Source organism: Chionomys nivalis, chromosome 12 (genome assembly GCF_950005125.1).
Source record: "Chionomys nivalis chromosome 12, mChiNiv1.1, whole genome shotgun sequence".
In the NCBI taxonomy this organism is placed as follows: Eukaryota; Metazoa; Chordata; class Mammalia; order Rodentia; family Cricetidae; genus Chionomys; species Chionomys nivalis.
Window position 1 is genome coordinate 10,333,388 of NC_080097.1, and position 9,669 is coordinate 10,343,056.

A 9,669-nucleotide genomic window follows, 5' to 3' on the forward strand; every position below is an offset into this window, starting at 1 on the left:
CATTTCATTCAGGGTTTGTGAAGGTTACAATTATACATGTAACCACAGTGAACATTACAGTAAGTGTCTACCATTTGCGATTTCATACTGTAGATTTAAGGATCATTCCATTGCGCTTCTCAAAAATGAAGTGGTAAATACTAAACTTAAAATCCTAAAGCCATTACTCATATTTTCTGCACAAATACATATCCTTTCACAGAATGATATGTTCTTCAAACAATCCATTGTATATAATACTCCTGTATTAGCTTAGTTAAGAAAACCTTACTTCTCTTTCTATGCATGGAAGAGAATATTCCTTTTAATTGGCACAGCTGTGTCCATTTCATTGGCATCAGTTTCTGACTTGCTCAGTAGCATTCATTTATAAAATTTATTTATTTATTTAAAAATATCTTTTCTACTTTTATTTACCAACCCCAGTTCACACTTTCTCCCCTCTTCCCACTTCCTTCATCTTCCTTTCCATCCCAACCCCTATCCACTCCTTGGAGGGGATAAGGTTTCCCATAGGAAGTCACCAAAGTTTTGCACATTGATTTGAGACAGGGCCAAAGCCCTCCACATAGTATCTGGGCTGAGCAAGATATTCCTCCAAAGACAAAGGGTTCCAAAAAGCCAATACAAGCAGTAGGGATAAATCCTGGTCTCCCTGACAGTTGCCTGCAGTTTGCCCCACGTTCAGTGTGCCTAGTTTGGTTCTATGCAGAGTAGGTGAAGTACTATTCGCTCAGGTAAACTGGTTCAGTGGGTAGCCCGTCATGATCTTGACCCCTTTGTTCATGTTATCACTCCTTTCTCTCTTCTACTGGACTTTGGAAGCTCAGTCCAGGGCTTCAATGTCGATCTCTGCATCTACTTCCATGAGTTGCATGAAGGTTCTATGATGACATTTAAGATAGTCATCAATCTGACTGAGGGCAAGGTCAGTACAGGTACCCTCTCCTCAATTGCTTTGGGTCTTAGCTGGGGTCACCCTTGTGGATTCCTGGGAATGTCTTTTTTTTTTTTTTTTTTTTGGTTTTTTTTCGAGACAGGGTTTCTCTGTGGCTTTGGAGCCTGTCCTGGAACTAGCTCTGTAGACCAGGCTGGTCTCGAACTCACAGAGATCCGCCTGCCTCCGCCTCCCGAGTGCTGGGATTAAAGGCGTGCGCCACCACCGCCCGGCCTCCTGGGAATGTCTTTAGTGCCAGGTTTCTTGCTAGCCCCATAATGGCTCCCTCAGTCAAGATACCTCTTTCCTTGCTCTCCCTCTCTGTCCTTCCCCTGTCTCAACCATCCCATTCCCTCACTTTTCCTCCCCTCTCAACTTCTCCCATCTTCCTCCTCTTCTATCTTCCTTCTCTCCTCCCTCCATGCTCCCAATTTTCTCAGATTACTTGTCCCTTCCCAGGTGATCCATACATGTTTTTCTTAGAGTTCTCCTTGTTACCTAGCTTTCTCCCAGCATTCCATTTAGTTTTCCCCAACTAGCTCTGTTCCCCTATGTTTCTGCTATAAACCCAAAGTAGTTCCTTTATTAACTGTTCACAGCATACAGAGGGGAATTCCACATTAATTTTTTTTTATTTCTTCCAATGTTTTCTTTATCTTTTCCTCCATTACTCTATCCGAAACTTTTCATTTCCTCTTTAAAGATCTCTATCTTCTTTAGAGAGTTACATTTAAGAATGTTTTCTTATGCTTCTTCTGTGTTAGGATGTTCAGGTCTCCATTTATAGGATCACTAGGTTCAGGTGTTGTCATATTGTTCTTTAGGTTGTTGATGCATTCTTGCATTGGCGTCTACCCATCTATTCCTCTATCTCGTAGTCACTGATGTTGCTCTGGGGGCTCCTCTCCAGATGTAGTCAGGGTCTAAGCTCCAGTGGTCATAGGTGCAATGGGGGATGGTCACAGGCATGGAGAGGCTGCTCCCAGGTCCCTGGAGCCTAGCTGTGTGGGGGTGGGAAATGTGGCATTCATCCAGGGGCTAGAGTCCAGAGATCTGGAGCTATGAATGCAGACACCCACTTCTCCAGGGGGACCCAATGCCAAGGCTTAGGTGGTCAGAGATGAGGTGGGGGGTGGATACATGTGTGTATAGGCTTTTTTCCAGTTCTCCAGGACTTACTGGGTGGGGTTGGACACAGGATATGCCTCAGGGGATAGGGTCCAGAGAGCTATAACCTCCAGCCATGAACCCAGACATTCACCTCCCTTGAAGTAGTCAGCACCAAGACTCAAGTTGTGAAAGATGGTGCATTGCAGGTGGCTGGGGGGGGAGGGGAGACTGCTTCCAGGTTTTAAGTGCTTTGCTGTGTAGGGATGGGTCATGGGATGTGTCTCCATGGGCTAGGGTCCACGGAGCTCACTGTAGCTTTCTTTACTCTTAAGAAGCAGTAGGTTGTCAGGTTATTTGTCATGATTTTCTAAGTCATTATTAAAGTGTGTCTATGGATAAAAAGAGATTTGACTGAAATTATGCAAGTTAAAGAAGTTTTTAAGTAATTCACCTGAACTTAACATTTTTAAAGTTAATCTTAACATAACAAATCTGCTGCAAAAAGAAAAACAGATTTTAAATTGTAGACCAGAAATAATAGACATTTTCCTTGGTATTCTTCATGCTAAAAGCAGCTAAAAATATAAAACAACATAAGAGAAGTAAAAAGAAGGTGGCAGGTTCAAGAAGGTTTTCTCTTTTTTTTTGTTGTTTGTTTTCTTTTAGTTGTTAAAAAAATTTCCGCCTCCTCCCCATTTCCCATTTCCCTCCCCCTCCTCCCACACATTATCCCCTCCCCCCACTCCCCTCCCCCTCCCCCCACTCCCCTCCCCCTCTCCCCACTCCTCTCCCCCTTCCCCCACTCTATTCCCCCTTCCTCTCCAGACTGAAGAGCAGTCCAAATTCCCTGCCCTGTGGGAAGTCCACGGTCCTCCCACTTCTATACAGGTCCAGGAAGATGAGCATCCAAACAGGCTAGGCTCCCACAAAGCCAGTTCATGCATTAGGATCCAAACCTAGTGCCATTGTCCTTGGCTTCTCATCAGCCTTCAAGGTTTTCTTACTGAGGAGTTACATGAAATGAGCTCCTGCAGACATCTCTACTTGACCTAATTTGTTCCAACCTGGGTCTTACTTTCCCCGATAGGGACAGTAAGAAACAGAGCAAAAGAAAATCCTTTTCTATTAAGCCAAAGAGTGAGAGCAGGAAAAGGAACCGTACTGATAGGAAGCATTATTTCAGTGTTTTTCCTACTCCAGGTCAGTGCCTTGTGCAAACAATGAGGACATCAGCTGAATGAGAAGACGACACATGTGTGCTAAGATGACTACAAGGAGGTACATCTCCCATACTGCTCCTCATTATGGTTCTATGAGGCAAGCTGATTGGGAAATTCACAGCTTCACATGAAATCAACCATGATTTCCTGTATCTCACTTCTACCTCTATAGAATCAGAAGAAACAAGTGGGTGCTGAAAGTTATCCTATATGTAACACTTAGGAAAGACTGTTTTTCTGGTCTCTATAAGATCTAGGGGCAATGTGGGAAGTAGTTACACTGTAACTCTTTGACGGTATTAGATTCCTTTTGTGCTATAACTACACCTATCAACAATAAAGAAATGGGTTAAACAAAGAAATAAAATAGAAAGACAATATTCTTTCAGATTTATTTTATTTTGTACATGCATATGAGTGTTTACATAGTGTGTTGTGTGTGTGTGTGTGTACCCACTGTGTTTGTGGTGCCCCACAGCATTCGTAAAAGGAGTCAAATCCCTTAGATCTGGAATAATAGATGGTTGTTATTATTTGTGTGCTTGGAACTGAATCTGCATCCTCTGCAAAAATAACAAGTTCCCTTAGCCAGTGAGCCATACCTTCTTTCCTAAAAGAAAGACATTTCAGCAAAAATCACTGCTGAGAATGCTCACATCCAAAGACCCATGGGTCAATAGAACATAGCAAAGCCCATAAGAAAGATGCATGAATACTGATGATCAATGAATCTTGGCAAGGGTTACATCGGGGAGATGTGAGAAAATGTTTTCTCTTTAGTGAGAATTGCTAGGAAAACTGCTTTTCCAAGTTAAAAGATAAAGCGATTGGATTCTGATACCATTTCCACTTTCCCTTCTCTCTCCCTTTCTCTCTTTCTCCTATCTACCTCCTCATTCTCTCTCATCTCATCTCCTCTCTCTCTCTCTCTCTCTCTCTCTCTCTCTCTCTCTCTCTTCTCTTCTCTCTCTCTTACACACACACACACAAAATAAAACAAATACAAATACACCTGAAGTAAGTTGAAAACATAACAATGAAACCTGAATCCATTAAGAATCTCCCAGCCCTGTCATAGCAGAAAAAAACTAATGACATCTTGAATTTTACAGGCAAATGGATGGAAATATGAAACATCAGATAGAGGGAGGTAACCCAGACCCAGAAAGACAATTATCACATGTACTCACTCAAAAGTGGTTTTTAAACATAAAGCAAAGAAAACTAGCCCACAAATCACAATCCCAGAGAAACTAGACAACAATGAGGACCCTAATAGAGACATACATATATCTAATCTACATTGGAATTAGAGAAAGACAAAATCTCCTGAGTAAATTGGGAGCATGGGGACATTGAGATAAGGCTGAAGGGGAGGGGAGACTTAGGGAGGGGAGCAGAGAAAAATGTAGAGTTCAATAAAAATAATTTTAAAAGATAGTAAAAAATTCTAATACTTATTATTAGCTTCAAAATAAAGTAAATAAAGAAATGTCAAAAAAAAAAAAAGAATCTCCCAGCAATTAGAATATACACACAGAGGTACTGAGTGTTTGACTAGGGTGGGTTTCAGACTCTGAAATTCTATCAGGAAACAGGACAAAATAAAGTAGCTTCCTGAATGGAATATTAGGAAAAGTTAATTTTATTATCTTAGACTAAATTTTCTTTAGTATTAACCAAAATATTAAACATGTAAGTTTAATTAATTAAACATGTAAGTAAATTAAGTGACATCAAATTAAAAGTTATCCTAAAATAAATGGGGAAAAGAACAGACAAAATAGCAACCAATGCATTGAGAAAAATTATGCAAAATTTATACAGAACTTACACAACTCAAATATAAGAGACTCAATATGTTAAAATAGGTAGGATATAAGACATTTTCCTAATGCTCTTATAAAAATTCCCACCAGGCATAGAAAATTGTATACCATCATTAGGTAACGTGGAAATGCAACTTAAAACAATTATAATATGTCATCTACTACCCTTTAGGACTAAGATTGTCAAAAAAAAAAGATATAAGATGACATGTTAACAAGTAATGGAGTAAAGAGCCATTTTTACATGCTAATTCATGTATCACAAACGTTTAGATTTATCTATTACAGGCACAGAATTTTAAGTAAATGTTATATATATGGAATAGTTGAATAGTTGATTTATGCTCTTTGTGCTATAAGTGATGTTATCCCATAATAACAAAATTTTAAGAAATGAAAAGAATAAAGATTATTTGAATCCAAAGAAAGTTAAAATAATTATTTCAAAAATAAACTAATATAGCACAGGGACTAGATTAGAGGAGAAACCAAAAAAATAAAACATAGGAAAATGGAGAAAAATTGGAGCTTGGAGGTCTAAAATAATTTAAGATGTTAGAATATGGTATTAAAAGGAGAAGTCATAGGTAAGATAAAAAATAAATATCTTAAGTAATAAGAATTCTACACAGGTTGAAACATAGGAAGGCCAGGTTCAAGTGACTTAGTCAATCAAATCAATAAATGACAGAACTGTATTCTTAATTAACTTTGAGAAACCTTAATCATTTATACTTTGGTAGTTACTTTTTTTGTTGCTCTCATAAAATAACCAGATCAAAACAACTTAGTGGAGAAAGAATTTCCTTTGTTTCACAGTTTTAGGGTACAGTCCATCATTGAGAGAAGCTGAGGCAGTAGGACATTGAGGTACCATTCACCTGGCCTAGAAACAGAGTACTGGATGCTGGCAGTCAGCTGGCTTTCTTCTCTTTGTTCTGAGGCAGATTACAAACGATGCAGCGATTATATCCCACATCAGTTCGCTTAATCTTCACAATCCCTCAAGGCATCACAAAAGCCAACATCATTCAAATAATCCTTTATAGATGTACCTAGATACTTGTCCCTTACCACTAAGGTAAAGTTGAAATATAGTATTAACCATTAGTTTTCATTTTAGAAATAAATATTTTGATTATGATTTAAAAATATTTAGCCTATGCCTGAATTTCTGACACTAACATGTTCATCAATAAATCAATATTTTATCTATTTGTAGAAAAATCTACTATTTAGCTGAAATAATTTTGTGAGTTATTGGTGCAGTGATAGAGTTAATTGATGAATTTTGCACTATCTTACTATTAAAGTTATGCTTCATCTCTAACATTTTAACATTTGGTTGTTAGAGGATGAAAACAATGGTTAGGGTACATGCTGTCTTCCATGGGACACATACTATGAAAGGGACACTGATTCATGACGTGTGTGCAGATGGAGGAAGTAAAACTCCACTATACTTTATTTCAGCAAGGAATTTGTGCGTCAAGGTGACTCAAACTTTTCTTTTCACTGCGTATCCAGAGATGAACAAAGAAAGTTGACTACAACTGCTTTAAATAACATCTTCTGTATAATGGAAAAACAACAAAGTTGAAATATATGAATGATGAAGGTCAAATAAAAATATTAATTGTTGAAAAATCAAGTGGTGTTTTAAAAATCTAGTTTCCGTTACAAAAAAGTCTCACGATCCAAAGGAGGAACAGAAGGAGAGTGAGCACGAGCAAGGAACTCAGGACTGCGAGGGGTGCACCCACACACGGAGACAATGGGGATGTTCTATCGGGAACTCACCAAGGCCAGCTGGCCGGGGACTGAAAAAGCATGGGACAAAACCGGTCTCGCTGAACATTATGGACAATGAGGACTACTGAGAACTGAAGAACAATGGCAATGGGTTCTTGATCCTATTGCATGTAATGGCTTTGTGGGAGCCCAGGTAGTTTGGATGCTCACCTTAATAGACCTGGATGGAGGTGGGTGGTCCTTGGACCTCCCACAGGGCAGAGAAACCTGCTTGCTCTTTGGGCTGAGGAGGAAGGAAGACTTGATTGGGGGAGGGGGAGGGAATGGGAGGTGGTGGCGGGGAAGAGGCAGAAATCTTTAATAATTAAATTAATTAATTAATAAAAAAAATAATAACATAAAAAAATGTAGGAAATTACACATTGATTATCTGTCAAAGAAGTGTACAATTAGAATTAACAATAAAAAGATTAAAAGGAAATTATTGCTTTCTGATTATGGCCAGCCTAAATACAATGCTTTTGGTTCTTTTTAGAGTTACTGCTTGCAATCTATAAGTGGCATTCTTCGAGAAAAATAAAGTTGTCTAACAAAATAACACCTTGGGACTTCCATTTACAACTTTAATTCATTTTATTTCCACAAAGAATCAAAAATATGTAATTTAAAAAGATATTCTAAGGTGTATGATATTTTTCTGAAGTCATGGTTCCACATTACTGAGTAAAAATGATGGATAAAGTATCAAACACAGTGTACCAGGAATCTATTGAGGCATTATATAGAAAAGGACAGAGGAGGGGAAAGAGTGGGGCAAAATCTTACCATAGAAATCTGTCACCTGTATTATTTTACATTTAAAAAGTACTTAGCTATTCTCTGAAACAGTTCCTACTCAATTAGAACTCAATTATATGTTAAATGAACTAACTGCCATTTCATTTGCAGAGAGGAATATTTAATAATGATTAATGGAAATTTAATCAAATATGAGTGGAGACACAAAACTGTTCTACAATAGAATATGAATGAGTTATATCAGTTCTAACTAAATCCATTATCTAGATCATCATGATGATGAGGTCAAGTCTGAGGGTTTGTTTCTTATACAGCACATCAAACAAAAAGACCATTATGTAGAGTATCTGACAGCACTTCCTAATTCTCTCTTCACCTAATAAATGTACCCCTTTGACCTCAATAGAGGAAGATGATTATAAATAAGGAAAATCGTCAAGATTAGCTAAAAATATGTTAGACAGTGTTTCTTTTGTAGCATGTGAGAAGCTACAGTGGAGGGGATTAATTGCCCTGTTTGTGGTGCACAGAATTCCATGCGCTACTGTAAAAGAAAGGCAGATATTTAACTCCTCCTCCTCTCTACCCACAGGAACCCCTTCTCACAAAAATTTAGCTACTTGACAAATATTTGCATTTTAGAACACAGAAATATTTTGCCAACTTTTATATTTAAATCTAAATGAATGCAAAAATTACTTTCATTTATTTACTGGTTTTAGTGTTTATTTTGTACAATATATTTAATAGTGAATGTATCCTACTCATTTGTAAACAATGTGTTACTCTATTCTTTAATATGTTTTATTTATATTCTATTAGGTTTTATGTTTAGTTTATATTATTACTACAAGTGATTATGCACTATTGTTTTCTAAAATTTATGAAAACTGAAATATTTATAAGGTATTTCTCCATTCTGTACTATAAATAAATCATATTACCCTATAAGTCACAAATCTCTTTTGTCCCATATTTTAACTCTAACAATGACCCTCTCTTAATATGTCTAATTATTCTGACATTCTGACATTACAGCATTTGTATGGAAGTAAAATTTTAATTTTTTACTATACCTTCTGTTTAATGAATACCTTATACATTATCAAAATATTGTCCAAGTTGTACGAATATTCTCTCTATGAGCTTATATTTTTGACAAAAAGAAACCAAAGATGTAAATTGATTTTGGCTATTGTATTATAATAAAAATGAAGTGAAGCTAACAGGTACCTTGTATGCATGAGCATACTGAATTTTCTGTGCCATTTACTAAAATGAAAATTTCAGGATTGGTTGCATAATATTATAATGCCCTCTTGGCACTTGTGACAGTACACCTGGGAAAATCACTGTTAAATTGTTTGGTTGTATACAAATCTCAATGCAGCAATATGCTTCACAAAGTTGATGGCCAACTTCAACCAAATCCTGTAGGACTGAGTTATTGAGGCCTCATCTGAGTCACCCACACAGATGTAAGAACTTCTGCTGTGCTTTTTGTTTGTTTTAAGGGGCATCAGACACTGAGGTGTTGAAATTCAGAGGCCATATAAAAGAATGCCTCTGGGTAAGGTGGAGCTTAAGGTGAAGGAAACATCATTGTGAAGAGAATGGAATGTGGATTATTCCTTCATTAACAGCTCCAATTGGCTTAGTACTCTCAGTACATTAGTTTTAGCTTTATAGTTTAAAACCGAAGCATCATGACAGGACACTCACCGAAACTCCTCTCAGATATCCTGCTCTTGTCCCAAGTACTGCAGATCCTGAGGATAATTTTTGCAGGACCAGTCCCTTTATGATCAGTTTCTTCATACACTCTAGCAGGTCAAACATGAGGTAAATGTTACGGTAGGTCAACATCTCAAAATGTGGGTGTGGGTGGTATCTGAGCTATTTAGTTCAGGCCACCGGGTCCACCTTCTCAGAAAAGAGGCAGAGTTAACTCTTCTAAGTAATGTCTTTAGGGCCAGCTATCCATGTTGTGGTAAGCAGTAAGAGACATTTCTAGCCAACGGGT

General features: G+C 37.6%; 1 pseudogene; it reads left to right on the plus strand.

The window, feature by feature from the left end:
* The first annotated feature begins 277 nt into the window (after positions 1-277).
* Positions 278-365, plus strand: LOC130885403 (small nucleolar RNA SNORA24; annotated as a pseudogene).
* The last annotated feature ends 9,304 nt before the right edge of the window (positions 366-9,669 follow it).